Source organism: Diabrotica virgifera, chromosome 6, assembly GCF_917563875.1.
Source record: "Diabrotica virgifera virgifera chromosome 6, PGI_DIABVI_V3a".
Taxonomy (NCBI): Eukaryota; Metazoa; Arthropoda; class Insecta; order Coleoptera; family Chrysomelidae; genus Diabrotica; species Diabrotica virgifera.
In genome coordinates, this window is record NC_065448.1 from 128023204 (window position 1) to 128041220 (window position 18017).

Sequence of the window (18017 nt, forward strand, 5' to 3'; positions counted from 1 at the left end):
AACCTTCCGCGAACAACGATAATGACCTATTGTCTATTTCAACTGCGTCTTATTTAGCATAGGCTAATGATCGAACCTTCCGCGAACAACGATAATGGTACGCGCCATTCACTTTGTTTATTCTCGGCGCATTGTCCCGAGTTTCGTAAGCTTATTCTAATCACTTCTTAAAATTAAATATAACAATTTGTTGTATACAGGTTGTTCTAAATTTATATGCCCGTGGTTGAGAAAATTGAAAAATTTTTTATTAAATTGAATTTTGTTTATAATTATCAAAATTTAATTTTCATATCAAATAGAAATATAACAAATCCCCGCCTTGTATTCGATAAAATTTATCTGCATTTTTAAATAAATTTTCTCGAGGCAAAACCAACTCCCTGTATATTTCCTTACTTTAATCTACGTCTTATATCCCTTCTTCTTGTATTACTCTAATTAGTCCCACCTGTAGAGTAATTGTTTCCTTATTTTCAGTGTCCTCATCCTGTGTTAGAGTGTCGGCTATTATGTTGTCTTTCCCTTTTTCCCATATCAATCTTCTGTCTTTTTCCTCAGATTGTTCACATACTTTTACCGTGTATTCTGCATCCTCGTTTTCATATGCCTCCTCTTCAAATGCCACTGTTTCGATCATATCTTTTTCGCTTTCATTTGTTAGCTTTATTTCTTCTTCTCCTGAGCTCATCTCTTCTTTTGAGGAATCCCAAGTTTCTTTTGCTTTTGATACTCTCAATTTTTCTTCTTCTGGGCTTAACTCTTCTTTTGAGGAGCCACAGGTTTCATTTTCTTTTGTCTTTTTCTGACTTTTTCTCCCTTTTCTTCTTTGTCCTTGCTTCGTTGCCAAATTCATTTCCACTGTTTGTTCTTTATCTGATTCGTCCGTATTTTGTTTCTCCTGTTCCTTGTCCTGTTCTTCTTCTTTTTCTTCTGTTAGATTCATCGTATTATTTTTAAAATCTATCACTACATGTTTTTCTGCCAATTCGTCAACTCCTACTATCATGTCATGTGACATGTTTGGCATTATTACACATTGTAGTGCATACATCTTCTTACCCAGTCGTACCATTACTCGTATGCCTTCATTTATAGTTGCCAATGTCCGTTTGTTTGCGCCCACTAAATTTACCCTAGGTATTTTGTAAATTAAATTTGTTAAGTTAACTTCTTCTATTAGTTTTCTGTTGACCAATGTTATTTCAGATCCAGTGTCTATCATAATTTTAATTGGTTTCTCGTTGATAAATCCATCCACAAATTTTAAATTAACTCCATTTTTCTTTTCGTTGTTTCTTGCCAATTTAATAAACTCCTTGGGGTTACAAAAGATTCCTGTTTGATTTTTGGTTTTTAGTGAGCGCCGTCGTGAAAAGACGCCGGTTGCTCATCGTTGTTTATATTTTCGTCATAATGTCTCTCTCCGTCATATTCATCTGTCTGGGTATTATTTACTTCTCTTCTATTTTCTCTTGGTCTGTCGGATCTGTTTCGGTTTTCTCGATATCCCTGTTCATTTTGTCTACCATTATTTCTGTTTTCTTGATTTGCGAGTGTGGTGTTTCTATTCTGGTATTCTCGATTTCTGTCCTCATTCCATTGCCTATTTCTTTGTTCATAATTTCCTCTTCCGTTGTCTCTATTTTCGTTTTCCCTTCTGGGATTAAAATCTCGTCTTGTATAGTCCCTCCTATTTTGATTTCTATCTATGTAATCCTGTGTTTCTCGGGGCCTGTAATCTTCTCGCGACCTTCTTGATTTTCTTTCTCTTAAACGTGATTCTCTTATTTGTAGGAATTGGCATAAACTATCTATGTCTTTGTAGTTTTGCAATGTGATATGGTTTTCCAGCGTTTCTTCGAAATGTCTTGCAATCAGTTCGACTAATTGTTCCGATGAGTAATTATATTGTAAATGTTTTGCGTTATAGTAAATTTGTAATGCATATGTCCTTTCTGATATACCCATCCTATCATTGTATTTCCCATTTTGCAATTCCTTGTTAATTTCCAATTGTTGGACTTTTCCCCAGAAATAATTCAAAAATTTTTGTTCAAATTGTTGCCAACTGTCAAATTCTTCTTCTTTGCAATCGAACCATATGCTTGCTTCATATTTTAGATGGTTTCTGATAGTTTCTTTTGCTGTTTCGAAATTTCCGATGTGCTGTATTTTCTTTTTCAGGCTATTTATGAACGGCACTGGGTGTAATCTTCTTACATCCCCGCCAAATCTTATCTTCACGTCATCTGTGCTATGTATAACCATTTCTCTTCTTTCTCCTACATTTTGTTGAATATTGATTTCCGCAATCTTTCTTTCCATTTCTTCTCTGATTGCTTGAATAGCGTTTTCAAACTTGTTTTCCAAATTTTCTATTTCCTTTTTCTGGCCATTCGTTAACTCCTCCATTTTGTTTTGAATTTTCATTTCTTGTGCTTTCATGTGGTCCTTCATTCTAATTTCTTGTTCTTGCATGTGATCTTTAATTTTCATTTCTTGCTGTTCTATCTCGTTTTTCATTGTTGTCAAACATCCTTTTATTTCCTTTTCATACTTTTCTATGCGTTCCTCTATTTTCTTATTGTTCTCTTCTATTGCTTGTTTTGTTTCCTGTTGATTGTCATCCATTTTTTTCTCCACTTTATCCATTTTCTTTGATGTTTCTTCCTGATTTTTATCCATTGTTTGTTTTGTTTCTCTTTGATTGTCATCCAGTTTTTGTTGTGTTTCATCCATTTTCTGTTCCATTCTTTGTGACTGGAGTTGCATCATTTGTAATAACTTATCTATTCCTGATAATTCTTGCTGTTCTGATGCCATGATTGTCTTGTCTAAAATATCTTCTTGGTGTGAATTATTCTCTTGATTTGAATGTTCTTTTTGTTTTTTGTTGTCTTTGCTTTGGCTTCTTGTCACAGACATTTGTTTTCAAGAAGTACTGTCCCCGCCAAATATGAAATTTTACTAGTATGTTACCAAGACGACTTTTTCTCACCCAAATATTATAAATTGTCAATAAATATATCAAATGTAAATATCGTAAAAATAAAATATTAAATCAGTTATGTAAAATTTGTACCTAAAGAGATCTAAAATTTTATGTTATCAAATGTAAGTATCTCACTTTTTACCACAGGCATATAAATTTTCAAATACCGGCTTTACTCTTTCTATCCTTCAAATTTGCCACTAGAAATACTTTACAATGCTTTCCACGTTGGACGACAGTTGATGTGATCTTGATTATTGATATGAGATAATATTCTTATTTGTCATTTAATTTAATCAATGCATTAATAATAATTTAATTAATTAACCAGATCACATATCAATATGTTTTCAATCTCAGGGCTTTTTATAAAATTAATTACTTACTTACGTGGCTTCCAAGTATTTCTCAATGGTGCCTAATCGGGATAGGAAAGAAAAGAGTAAAATAATACACACATATGAGTTACAATTATAATCAAAATATTGTTTATTTTATTTAAATGGCAATCACTGCTTAATATTTGCTAATCTTATTTTTCTTAAACATAACATTTACAAATGGGAATCTTATTTCCTTTTGGTTTCCAATTGAAAGTTTTTATTAACATTTAACTATTATGATTTATTAGCAACAATTCTATTTAAGTTTGATGAAGCTTTTCTGATATTATTGATTATGTTTCTTCAAATTTAAATGTGGTATTTAATACGAAAAACCCATACATTCATGTCCAAACAAATGAGACTGACCTTTTTCTGGTGAACTGAGAATGTCTTCACACAAAACCCGTTTCCTGCTATCCTTGGCTGCGATCAAAACCTCGTCCTGGCTTTCAGTAATGTTCTCCTTTGAAAACTAGCTCGTATAGCTCTCGTATCTGCTTCTGTCGTGATGCTGTATTCTACCTTTTTCGAAACTGCAATCAGCTACCGGGACACTCTTGGCTCAAGGAGGTTCTTTTACTCTCAACCTGGCCTACCTCTCGTTCCACGATAGATACTCCACACTCACGGAACTACACCGGCTTTCTCACTCTCAGTACACTACCGTCTACTACTGGACTTCACTTCTCGACAGCTCAAAACATTCTGATCTCTATTTGTCATTCATTCCCCTACTTTCTAAATATCCCTTCCAGATTCACAAATCAACCTTCCACCACCAACTCTCATTCGCAGTCTTCCTCAAAACCAATTTTTAATCTTTCTAAATATGCTTAATGGATTTCCAAAAAAAATAGTTAATTCCCATTCTAAAATTACTTTCTACTATTTACAAAATTTAATGACCTATTCTCTATTTCCACTAAGTCTTATTTAGCATAGGCTAATGATCGAACCTTCCGCGAACAACGATAATGACCTATTGTCTATTTCAACTGCGTCTTATTTAGCATAGGCTAATGATCGAACCTTCCGCGAACAACGATAATGGTACGCGCCATTCACTTTGTTTATTCTCGGCGCATTGTCCCGAGTTTCGTAAGCTTATTCTAATCACTTCTTAAAATTAAATATAACAATTTGTTGTATACAGGTTGTTCTAAATTTATATGCCCGTGGTTGAGAAAATTGAAAATTTTTTTATTAAATTGAATTTTGTTTATAATTATCAAAATTTAATTTTCATATCAAATAGAAATATAACAGTATAAATAAATATGTTAATGTTTACATTAGTGAATAGAGAATTAAATTACCTTTCAAATGAGCTATCACACGACCCCTATTCTCATTTAAAAAAAATTTAAGATGACGTCATCACGCCCAGATTGGTGACGTCACTAGTATGATATATATGCCAAAAAGTCGAAATTTAAATATAAAAATTGACCTGTTTTGGGATTTTTTCCAAAATCGTCCATTCTCGAGAAAATGAATTTATTCCAACCTTTACGTGCTCACTGTATATTTCCCAAATTATAATTCTTTTATAAGAGCCAACCCATAACATACAATTAAAAACTTTGACAACATTGTAGTTATTTTTGACATATAGAAAGCACAGGCCTATCTCTGTAACTTCTTCTTCTTCTACGGCACTACAGCCCAAATTGAGCCTTGGCCTCCTTTATTTTTTGCCTCCACCCTTGCTTGTCTGTGGCTGCTCTTCTCCATACACGGACTCCTAAAAGGGCTTTTGCGTCGCTGTTTACTGTGTCTTCCCAGCGCTTTCTTGGCTTTCCAACAGGTCTCTTTCCCTGCATTCTAGCATTCAGTGCTCTTTTTGGTAGCCTATCCTCTCCCATTCTTATCACATACCCGGCCCATTGCAATCTTTGTATTCTAATGAAGTCTGACAGGGGTGTTTTCTTATAAAGTTGATAAAGCTCATTGTTGTATCGACTTCTGAAGATTCCGTTTTCCCTCACAGTTCCTGATATTCTCCTCAGTACTTTCCTTTCGAATGTGTCGAGTTTGCTTTTGGATGTTTCTTTCAGGACTCAGGCTTCACTGCCATAGCATGTTATTGGTCTATCTCTGTAACGCTGCCATCTAAATGTGAATTTCACTATAAAATATGCTTTTCACAAGTGAATGTTATTGGTATGTCATTATCTTTTAAATTCCATAAGTATTGTACTGTAGTGAAAGAGTTAATTCCGACCGAACTCTTGTTTGATGTTTTGAAGTTTCGTGGCGTGTGGCGTTGACTGTTGCTGGAAGCAGATAGATTCATGGTCACACGCTTACTAGAGATGGACAGAACATTCCCGAAAGAATGTACTCAATATATAAGCACGCCGATTTTTAGGAGTAAGTTAGTTATGGATAGAAACTCCGAACTGTAAACTTGTAAATAAATATAGCCGCATATAAATTCGAACGGTGAGTTTTATTTTTAACTGTAAGCTCACTACAGGACAAGATGGTGGAATAAAAAAGTGACAACAGAAACAAAAAAAAGCAAAAAATATATAAAAACGGGATTAGAAGATAAAGAAGAGTATTACAGGCAGATATCAGAGATGATTGGTAAAAAAGATAGTCATACAAGCAAAAGCAAAATTATGGAAAGAATTTGCAGAAGAACTACAAGAAGGATATGTTGCTTCTCCGGAAGAAAAGTGACACAAGTGAAAAATGCATACTTAATTCCAGTTATCTTGTTATTTATTGCAAAATATCCTATAGTTTTACCAGGAAAAATGTCATATACATAGATGTTTGTTTACTTATAACTTCGAAAGATGGTACTTAGTAGTGTCATTATTCAGTTATGCTCTGACATTTGATGTGAAGGTATAGTTATTTATCACAAAAACCATTGTATTTCAAGAAGTGTCCTACATATTTTTCTTTAATTTTAAAAAAATTACCAATATTTTAAAAGAAAAGTGACATATTTCGATCTTTTTTGCTTTGTTAAATCAGATGCATATCATAGTTTCTTTGGTTTTGCCTCTTACACAATTAGAAACATTCATTGATTCATATTTTTCGTTTTTAAATTATAAATTTTAGCCGTTTAGTTAAAAAATCTATTTTTGTCTCCCCTGAAAAAAGTTGTTTTTTGAATTGAGACACTTTTCTTCCAGATGAACGATGCATCAAATAATAGAAACTGTTGGACAATAATGTGACATATGAAGGGAGAAAAGCAAAAGGATATAAACCCAGTAAGAAATACAATGACAAATCCAAAAAAAACCCAGAAAAATAGCTAGGGTATGGAAAGAATATTATGAGAAAAAATTTGATACTGAAGTAGTAAAGGAAGACAGCATAATAAATGAAGACAAAGAAAACGACAGAGCAAATAAGAAGGGAAGAAGTAATAGGCTATTGATTACGTACTATAGAAAGGAACTACAACGTTAACGGAGTTTTATTATTTCATATGGTCAATGAATCTCTATATATGAAAAAACCGCGGAGTGCTACCATTTAAAGGGGTGCGTTTTTGAGAAATGGGTGAATTAGTCCCTGGGCACAGGTTTCATTAGGGTGAGTTCTATGCATTTTTGGTACAAACACGTCTACATAAAAATTGTTCCTGGTTAAATTTCCTTTCTAAATATAACTTTTTAAAGTCAAACATACTTTTTTTTACAAAAATATATTCAAATAAAAAAGCACAAAGAAACCCAAAAGAAAGAAATTTTGTTTTTTGTCCCATAACTTTTGTCCACGGCGATATAGGTATAGACATTGCTTCACAGAAAAAAAACTAACGTATTTTGTCTTTAAAATGATGTTTGGTAGAGGTCATTAGGATTTACAGTTTTCGAAATATGATTTTTCAAAGTTCGCCACTCACAGCAATTTTGGGCAATTTTCCTTGTTATTTCGCAAATATTGTTCTGTAACTTTTTTCTACGTAACTTTAGGCATGTGCAATGGCACATGCAAGAGGAATAGAAATAAATTACCTTTAAAATGTTCTACTGTGTAATGTTGTACGACTTCTTTTGAAGAGGTTATCTTTTTCAAGACTTTATACTTTTAATCAGTTTTTATATTTTTTACGATTATTTTCTAAATTTCCCACTATAACTTTTTTTTCTACATTTAGGTATATATTGTATGATAAACAGAAAGCTTATTCTGTTTACTTTAAAATGGTGTATTATAAAAAATTCTAGGATTATTTTTGAATAAGATATGCTTTTTCAAAATGTAATAAGTACTCGCAACGATTTTTGATTTTAGGATTATTTTTTAAATTCCTCATTATAACTTTTTCATGTGATTGTGTGTTATGATTGAATCTTATTTTTTATAGGTAATACTTTGGATCCACTTGAATTGGCCGGGCAAACTTCAAAATATGGATTAATTCCAATATTTACTGTAGAGCTCCTGCACCACAAGATTTGCTTGAAAAAATAGCACGTAAATTTACCAAAGGATGTACAAAAAACTGCGGTTGTAGGAAGATAGGAATTAGTTGTTCGATATTCTGCAAAGGGTGCATGTGCATGGGTACTAATTGTGGAAACTCATAAGATAACTGAGTTGTCAGAGGAAGATATTGAAGCTAATGCTAACGAAGAGATGGACTTTGATTTTAAAAATTTTTTAAATGTCAACGTTTAAATAATTTTAACCAAAGTAATGTTTTCTAAGACTAATTTTATGTAATTTTTGTAAAAGAAATATTTTTACATAATACAGGTAAAAAAATATCAAAGAATCACTCGGTTTCCATTACATATTTAAATATAGATTATACACCATTTTAAAGAACAGAAAGTTAGTCCTCTTTATTGAGCAATATATAGTATATTCATGTACAAGATTCATGTACCTTATCAATGAAACAGGTGACCAAAATCACGAGATAAAAAGACGTATTGAAATTGCCAGGTCTACTTTTATAAAAATGAAAAAATTATTTTGTAATCGTGATATTAGTATTCATCTACGAACTAGAATGTTAAAATGCTATGTATTCAGTACTTTGCTCTACGGTGTTGAGTCATGGACTCTTAAACAGAGGAATATTAAAAATCTTGAAAGCTTTGAGATGTGGTGCTACCGCCGTATACTACGAATAAGTTGGGTGGATAAAATTACAAATGAAGAAGTAATACGCAGAATAAATAACGAGCCAGAAGTTCTACGGAGTATAAAAAAGAGAAAACTTGAATACTTAGGCCACCTGATGAGAGGACAAAAGTACACATTCCTACAAAATATAATGCAAGGAAAAATCCAAGGACGAAGAAATCCAGGCCGTAGAAGAATGTCCTGGATGAGAAATTTGAGAGTGGTTTGGCTGTACCACTAACGAATTGTTCAAAACAGCAGTAAATAAAATTAGAATCGCCCTAATGATATCCAATCTCCGATAGGAGAGGCACTCAAAGAAGAAGAAGATGTACAAGAAAAAAAAAGTTATAATGAGAAATTTTAAAAATAATCGTAAAAAATGTAAAAAATAATATTTTTTTTATATAATATAATATTATATTATATATACTATATATAATATAATATATAATATATTATATAATAATATTATTTTATTTTTATATTATATTATAAAAAATCGTTATAAGTTGATATAAAACCTTGAAAAACCATAATCTCTTTAAAAAAAAGTCGTACAACGCTATACAGTAGACCATTTTAAAGGTAATTGATTTATATTCCTATTACGTGTACCATTGCATATACCTAAGTTACGTAGAAAAAAGTTACAGAACAATATTTGCGAAATAACAAGGAAAATTGCCCAAAATTGTTGTGAGTGGCGAACTTTGAAAACCATATTTCGAAAACGATAAATCCTAATTACCTCCAATAAACAATATTTTAAAGAAGAAATATGTAGATTTTTTTTCTGTAAAGCAATATCTATACCTATATCCTCGTGGACAAAAGTTATGAAACAAAAAACAAAATTTCTTTCTTTTGGGTTTCTTTGTGCTTATTGTTTTGAATATATTTTTGTAAAAAAAAGTATTATTGACTTTAAAAAGTGATATTTAGACAGAAAATTTAACCAGGAACAATTTTTATGTGGATATGTTTGTACCAAAAGTGCATAGAACTGACCCTAATGTAACCTGTGCCCAGGGACTAATTCACCCATTTCTCAAAAACGCACCCCTTTAAATGGTAGCACTCCGCGGTTTTTTCATACATAGATGTCCATTGACCATATGAAATAATAAAACCCCGTTAACGTTGTAGTTCCTTTTAGCTATCTTATTTTGAATATAATCAATAGCCTATAATAGAAGAATTACTTATCAAACATACAAGTAGGCAAGGCAGGTGGAGATAATGAAATAGAACTGGAAATGGTCAAATACATGGGACAAGAAGGAATAAATTGGCTATGGAAAAGATGTAACAATCGGAAGATTTTAATTGGAAGAGAAAATGGTATAAGCCCTTTGCTATTCATAATAGTAATGAATGAATAGATAAGAAATACTAGAGTAAGAACCAACCAACTACAAATAAGATACCACAGATTATAACTAGTAACAATAGAATCATTAATGTATAAAAGTTAAGCAAGAATCAGGGCCGGACTGGCTCATAAAAAAGGCGCCAACCCAAATCTTAAAAAGGCGCCAGAATCCCCTTCTTTACATCAAACTTTTTTCAAATCCTAACTCATGTAAAGTAAATAAATATTACTTGTGATTTTTTTGTTTATTTTAATTTATTTAAGTTTATTTTAATTTAAATCCATAAAGTAATTTACTACTTTTATTGGAAATAGTAAATTATAATAAGATGCCATAAAAATATAGCTTCAGTTTCCCAGTATCCCTTTTACTCCGTTCCATTTTTTGGTGCTCTATGAAGACTTAAAACAAATTTTTGAAAAGTTTGAGTAATTTTTCAACTGCTTCTACAGAGGAATCTACTGGTTCAAAAACATTAAACAAAAATCATGATTGGTGTTCAATATAAGTCATTTTTGAATTTTTTCAAATTTTTAGAGCGCTCTAACACTCCATATAATAAAAGAGTAAACCTATATAAAATATTTGCAACCACACGGTGTCAGGCGATCCGTGGATGAGTGGTGAATGACCTAGATCAGACGGCCGCAAGCGGAGCCCTCGGAGAACTGACGAAACCCTTTGAAATTTGAGCCTTAGCGTGGGTAAGTGCGCACTGCCTCGCCGGACAGTATAATTCGCCCCTACTCATGGGAACTATATGGATAAGTATTTATTCACGCAGGAAAAAATAAAACAAAACGAAGGGACAATGGAGCGAGTCACCGATGGTGATGCAAGCTGGAACAAGCTATGAATGAGATGATAATATGGTGTTCATCAGTAGTGAAGAGAATAAAGGGAAAGTACTCAGCGAAGAAGAAAAGAGGAAGGAGACCTGAACAAGACGGATCTTCCTGCGGAGGCAACCTTGCAAAGGAGCTCCTCACTTAGGGAGAAAAGATCTAGAGAGAAGGAGTAGAGCTCCGACATAACATATATGGTAAGAGCAATGAATAAACTTATCAGAGTTACAAATAATTTAGTGAAACTAATGTCCCACCATAAGAACACGAAAGTCGAAATCAAGAATGAGGTAAAAAACCTTAAAAGAGTCACCAAAGACATCTTCTTCTTTTTGTATAGCCATGACTGTCTGTTTTTTCAATGTGTCTCTAGTAAGTTGTCGTTTCATCGTTTTCGTGTTCTTCCCACTGATCGTCTTTCTATTCGGGAACCGTCTCTCGCTGTCCTTAAACTACCGAAGACACGGAGGGCATTTTCAGAGAAGTCGCCCTCGGCAGCATTGAGAACCGAAATAGAATAATGTAGAAAAGCGGTGAGGAAGGAACGGCTAAGAGGCGGCAGGCGTGTCCACACAAATGGACTTCGAAGATTCTGCAACGATTCTGAACTCAAGGGAAAGAGGCTTTGAAAAAATTAACATTATAAATTCGAATGGGAAGAAGATCACTTTACTTTACGGTCGCCAAACCGGGAAGAGGAAATAAACCTCCAGGCGACTAAGTAATGGTCTTGGAACCTAAACTTCTAGGTGAGGGCGTCTTTAAGAGTATAGGGGGGGCTACAGAGGTAGGAACCTCAGGAAGCTCCTCGAAGTCACCTTTATGGGTATGGATCTCCACCTCGCGCTGGAGGAGTATGAACGTGGGGACGCAGAAGGGGATCGTGAAGGGATGTGGAAAATCCTACGCCGAGTTGCTGAAGCTAAACAAATGCTGAGCATATATAAGGAGGAGTCAAATTGGTGTCAAAAGCGCTAAGAAGATTAGGTACAAGGATCTAAACCTCGAAGTGGCATGAAAAGAACAGGCCGAGCACCTGAAGAAGATAAGCGTGGCCCGCATGAAGGAAAACGTAGTAGAGAACGTCCGGGGCTATCAGGACCAGGTGGACATATTTGATATAGACAGTGATGTCAAAAAGGAAGAAATCCTGAGACAGGTTCGGAGGTATACCGGCAGCAGAAAATCTAACACATCAAACTCGTCCCTATAAGGGAAAATGGAGAAGGCAACACAAACGTCACAGTCAGACCGACGCACATCGCAGCCAAGAAAGCACTGGGAAAAGAACATGTTGGCTATAACTCGTGCAAGATACGAAAGAGAGACTGCATGTCCAGCGATGCTTCAGATGCCTACAGTTAGGTCATGGTAAAACCGACTGCAAGGGAGAAAACAGCGGACTCCTGCTACAGATGTGGCAAGGGAGGCCATCAGGCACGAGAGACCAGTAGTGAGGCGACTTTTTGCCTCACTTCAGTGCCGGGAGTATAAATGGGATGTAAATGATTAATGAGATGTTACAAGATCGGCAAGCTCTTATTTTTAAAGGAGGCTTATCGAATTTCAACATTTATACCAAACATTAAAATGGCCACTTTTTGCGCATTCTGACAAAGTTACAATTCTACTACGCCCACGGGCTTCATTATGTAGGATTCTAGGGCGCAACAATCCTATATGTATAATGTAGTTATGGAGCGCAGAAGACTGCACTCATATGTTTTAAGCCAATTGTGAGATGTAACACTCTTATATTATAATAGAAACAGCGGATATTGATACCTATGAAAGGCGCCTTAACCGAAAAATTGATCTTCGAGGGCGCCGCGCGTCGCATCTAAGCTATTTCTTCTTCTACGGCACTACAGCCCAAATTGAGCCTTGGCCTCCTTTATTTTTTGCCTCCACCCTTGCCTGTCTGTGGCTGCTCTTCTCCATACACGGACTCCTAAAAGGGCTTGTGCGTCGCTGTTTACTGTGTCTTCCCAGCGCTTTCGTGGCTTCCCAACCGGTCTCTTTCCTTGCATTCTAGCATTCAGTGCTCGTTTTGGTAGCCTATCCTCTCCCATTCTTATCACATGTCCGGCCCATTGCAATCTTTGTAATCTAATGAAGTCTGACAGGGACGTTTCCTTATAAAGTTGATAAAGCTCGTTGTTGTATCGACTTCTGAAGATTCCGTTTTCCCTCACAGGTCCTAGTATTCTCCTAAGTACTTTCCTTTCGAATGTGTCGAGTTTGTTTTTGGATGTTTCTTTCAGCACCCAGACTTCACTGCCATAGCATGTTATTGGTCGAATTAAGGTTTTATAGATTCTCATCTTTGTATTTCGGTGGACACTTTTTGACCGAAATATATGGGAGAGGGCAAAATAAGCTCTGTTTGCCTGCGTTATTCTCTTCCTTATTTCTCCATCTTCTGATCCGTCGGCATATATTTCTACTCCCAGGTATGTAAACTTTTCAACCGTTTCAATGTCATCTTCATGTATAATGTTTTCTGGGACTATATTTCTTCTCGTCTGAGTCATTATTTTTGTTTTTTCTGTGTTAATTTCCAGACCTAGCATTTTTGTTTGTGTTTTTAACTCTGCATATGTTTCCTGTGCTCCTGTTGATGTTCTACTCATAATATTAATATCATCAGCATAAGCGGCCAGTTGAACCGTTCGGTTGATCAGTAGATTTCCTCGTCCAGTTTGCATTTGCCTAACCGCATACTCCAGTGCCAGGTTAAACAATGTTGGGGCCAGCCCATCTCCCTGTTTTAGTCCCTGCGAAATGTTAAAAAAGTCTGTCCGGTGGTTTTGTATTCGTACACATGCCTGAGTTTCATCCATTGTGGCTTTAATGAGTCTTATTAACTTGTGTGGTATTGCCAATTCAGCCAATATATAGTATAGTTTGTTCCTTTTGACTGAGTCGTATGCCTGTTTGAAGTCTACAAACACGTTGTGAACATCAATATCGTGTTCCCATGCTTTGCTCAAGATCTGTTTTACTGTGAATATTTGATCCAGTGTCGATCTTCCCCGTCGGAAGCCCGTCTGATACTCTCCAATAATATTTTCTGCTAGTGGTTGGAGCCGCTGGTTTATAATATACGTGAGGACTTTATATGCTGTACATAGTAGAGAGATTCCACGGTAGTTTTTGCACTGGAGTTTGTCTCCTTTTTTATAGATCGGGCATACTATACTTTTCTTCCAGTCGTCGGGTATTTTCTCTTCTTGCCATACGTCTCTGATGAGCGCGTGGATGTGACTTGCTAGGTGGTCGCCACCTACCTTATATAGTTCTGCTGGTATTTCATCAACTCCCGGAGCTTTATTGTTTTTCTGGGCCTTAATGGCTTCGAAAACTTCCTCTATGGTTGGAGCTTCTACTCCATTCTCTTCTACGTAGATCATACCCATTTCATCTTCCATGTCTACTTGAGTTCCAAGTAGTGTCTGAAAATAATGCTTCCAGGTTTCTGTGACTTTCTGTTGGTCACTGATTATTTGCCCACTTTCATCTTTACATAGACTTGTTTGAGGTTTATACCCACTTTTTATCTTTTTTAGGTATTCGTAAGCCCCTCTAATTTCGTTATTTTTGAAATGTTCTTCCATTTTTTCTATTTGTCCATTTTCATAGGCTCTCTTTTTATTTCTACATGTCTTGTCTGCTTTCCGTCTTGCGACTTCAAATAATGTTCGTCTTTCCCGTGTTCTTCTTGTTATGTACATTTTGTGTGCTTCATTTCTTTCCTCGATTGCTTGTCTGCACTCGTCATCAAACCATGCTGCTCTTCTCTCCTTTTTCTTGTTTCCCAGGGTGGACGCTGCTGCTGTCAGTACTGCTGTTTTGATATTAGTCCATTTGCCCTCTATGGAGTGCAGTTCTAGCGTCCTTAACTCATTTGCGACTTCTTGTTCGAACTTCTCTTTACATTCCTGAATCTTCAGTTTTTCCAGGTCCAGTTTGTTTGTTCTTTGTTGTCTTTCGTTTCTTTTGCTGTTAACTCTGCATCTAAATTTGGTTTGTACTAAAAGATGGTCTGATCCACAGCATGCTCCTCGTCGTGTTCTCACATCGGAGATACTACTGGCTGCCCTTTTGTCTATCAGCACATGGTCAATTTGATTGGTTGTGGTTCCATCTGGTGAAATCCATGTCATTTTGTGTATGCCTTTATGTGGGAAGCATGTGGAACTTATAACCATGTTTTTACTGGTGGCAAAATTTATCAAAAACTCCCCATTCTCGCTTGTTTCATTGTGCAGAGAGTGTTTTCCTATTGTGCCATAGAACTGCGGTTCCTTGCCTATTTTAGCATTCATATCACCCATTATAATCTTGATGTCATTTTTTGGCGCATTATCATATACTATCTCCAGCTGTTGGTAAAAGCTTTCCTTTGTATGTTGCTCTTGATCTTCTGTTGGACAGTGAATGTTTATCATTGTTAGGTTGAAGAAGTGGGTGCGAATTCTCAACTTACATATCCTTTCACTGACTGCCTGGAAGTCGATGATTTTTGACTTAAAATCATTATCCACCACAAATGCGACTCCACATTCTTTGCTTCCTTGTTCCTTCCCACTATATAGAATTGTGTGCGTTTTAGTGTCCCTGACACCTTTCCCCAGCCATCTCGTCTCTTGAAGAGCAGTAATCATGATCTTATATCTTTTTAGTTCTTGCAGAAGTGCGGTTTGAGCTCCTGGTCTATTTAGCGTCCTCACATTCCAGTTTCCAAATGCATAGTCCATGTTTCGTAGCTTGAGTCGTTTCCGAAAGTTCCGTCCTGTATTCCGAGGCAAATGTTCAGGTTTCGTAACAGTGTGTTTTTTCCGGGAGTGGGTTGTCAGCCCACTGCCCAACCTTCCTCCTTTATCCGGGCTTAGGACCGGCAGTGGTGACTCCTGAGCTACTCGATTCACCCATTTGTCACCACAGGCGGAGTTATCTAAGCTATTTGATTATCTAATACCTGATACAAGTTGACAAGTTGTATTTTGTTGTAGCCAATATAGCCCAATACATGACCGTTTTTGAGTGTAATTTTCAGGGGCAACTCCGAATTGCATGAAAATTTGGATTTAGGTTCTACTTACCCTCCACTTCAAAGTTGAATTTGTGCCGTTGGTTGCTTTTACTTGGGGGGTGACATTTACCCTTTCTCGAGGGATGAAAAACGCGTGTTTAAAATAAGGTCGGAAATGGATAATTTGACAGATTATAAGCAACTTTCGTTCTATAAAGTTTTTTACTTAAGTCCATACTTTTCGAGTTATTCGCGATTGAAAATGTTGATTTTTCGACAAAAAAACTACGTTTTCAGACCGTTTTTCGCAAATAACCCAAAAAGTAAATATTTTATCGAAAAAACTATTCTTAGAAAAAGAATAAAGTGTATATAAAAAAACGAAAGAAATGGTGTATCAGTAAAGTCTATAAATTGAGTAGAAGCAAAGTTGTAGCTCATGAAAATACGTTCTTATTCGTCTAATTCCAAATCGAATAATTCAACGTGAAATCACCGAAAAATTAAGCACTTTTCGGGAAAAGCTTATTAACATTTTTAAAGTATCTGAAAAAAGCTTTATACTTGTTTTTCACACAAAAGTCTCTAGCATCAAAACGAGATACTGAAAAAAAAAGATTGCCGCTTTTTTTGGTAAAAAAAATCGTAAAAACCTCCCTCTATTTAGCACCCTCAATAAAAATTAACGTTACTGTTTTACCATTTATTTTAACTGTATGTATATTGTTGATATGATCTGTAAGTTTGATTGGTTTGAAGTGCTTCTTTTTGAAAAAATTTGGTTTCATAGTAAAAAAAATTTTACTAAAAATTTTTGAAAAATTTCCTTTTTTCAAAATAACTTAAAAAGTATTATTGATAAGAAAAATCTTAAAGAGTAAAAAAATGTAGGATTTGCTATTATAAATATGCTAGTTTCATTTTGGTTTTCAGTAAGACAAAAATTGGTTAAGATATGCTGTTCAAAATTTGCATACACTCGTGATTAGTGACCCGTTCTAGCTTTTTGAACTATAACCCTTTCAAAAATAAGCACTTTAAACCGGTGAGACTGACATATCATATAAAAAATAGATAAGTAAGTAAATTGTTTGTAAAGCGGTAGCGATTAATTTTATTTGGGGAGCTAAACACAGTGAGATTTTCATTTTTTACCAAAAACAAAGAGGGCCAACTTTATTTTGAGCGTAACTCGCTTATTTTTAATGCTAGAAACTTTTATAAACAATTAGAATAAAGCTTTTTATAAACACTTTAAAAAAGTTTGAATGGGTTTTTCTAGAAAAGTGCTTAATTTTTCGGTGATTTCACGGAATTAGATGAATAAGAACGTATTTTTCATGAGCTACAACTTTGTTTTTGCTTGATTGATAGACTTTACTGATACACCATTTTCTTCAGTGTTTTATAGGCTACACTTTTGCTAAGGATATTTTTTTCGATCAAATATTTACTTTTTGAGTTATTTGTGAAAAACCGTCTCAAAATGTAGTTTTTTTGTCGAAAAATAAACATTTTCAATCGCAAATAACTCGAAAAGTGTGAACTGACTTAAAAAACTCTATAGAACAAAAGTTGCTTAAAATCAGTCAATTTATCCGTTTCCGTTATTTTCTTGAACACATGTTTTTTCACCCCCGAGAAGGGGTGACTGTCACCCCCCAAGTAAAAGCAACCAACGGCGCAATTTCAACTTTGAAGTGGAGGGTAAGTAGAACCTAAATCCAAATTTTCATGCAATTCGGAGTTGCTCCTGAAAATTACACAGTATCGCCGTATTTCCCGTTCATTTACTGGACTAATGGCTTCATTCTTTAGGATTCTGGGGCACAACAATCTAATACCTGATACAAGTTGTATTTTGTTGTACCCAATGGCTTCATTATTTAGGATTCTGGGGAGCAACAATCATATATGTAAAATGTAGTTATGGAGCACAGAAAACTACACCTGTCTATTATAGGTTAATTGTGGGATGTAACACTGTTTGTACCAAGTATCAGATAATTAAATGGCTTAGATGCGACGCGCAGCTCCCTCGAATACCATTTTTATAATAGAAACAGCAAAAATTGATACCTACAAAAGGCGCCCGAATCGTAAAAATTATCTTCGAGGGTGCCACGCATCTTGTCTAAGCTATTTACCTATTATAATATAAACAACAGATATTGATACCTACAAAAGGCAAAGGAATCTAAAAATGGTCTTCAAGGGCGCCGCGAGTCGTATCTAAGCTATTTATTATAACAGAAACAGCGGAAATTCTTG

General features: G+C 35.0%; 1 protein-coding gene across 1 annotated transcript in view; it reads right to left on the reverse strand.

Annotated features, from left to right (window-relative positions):
• Nucleotides 1-18017, reverse strand: part of LOC114334967 (pescadillo homolog) — a 45758-nt gene that overhangs the window by 25664 nt on the left and 2077 nt on the right. The gene's annotated exons all lie outside the window — the stretch shown is intronic.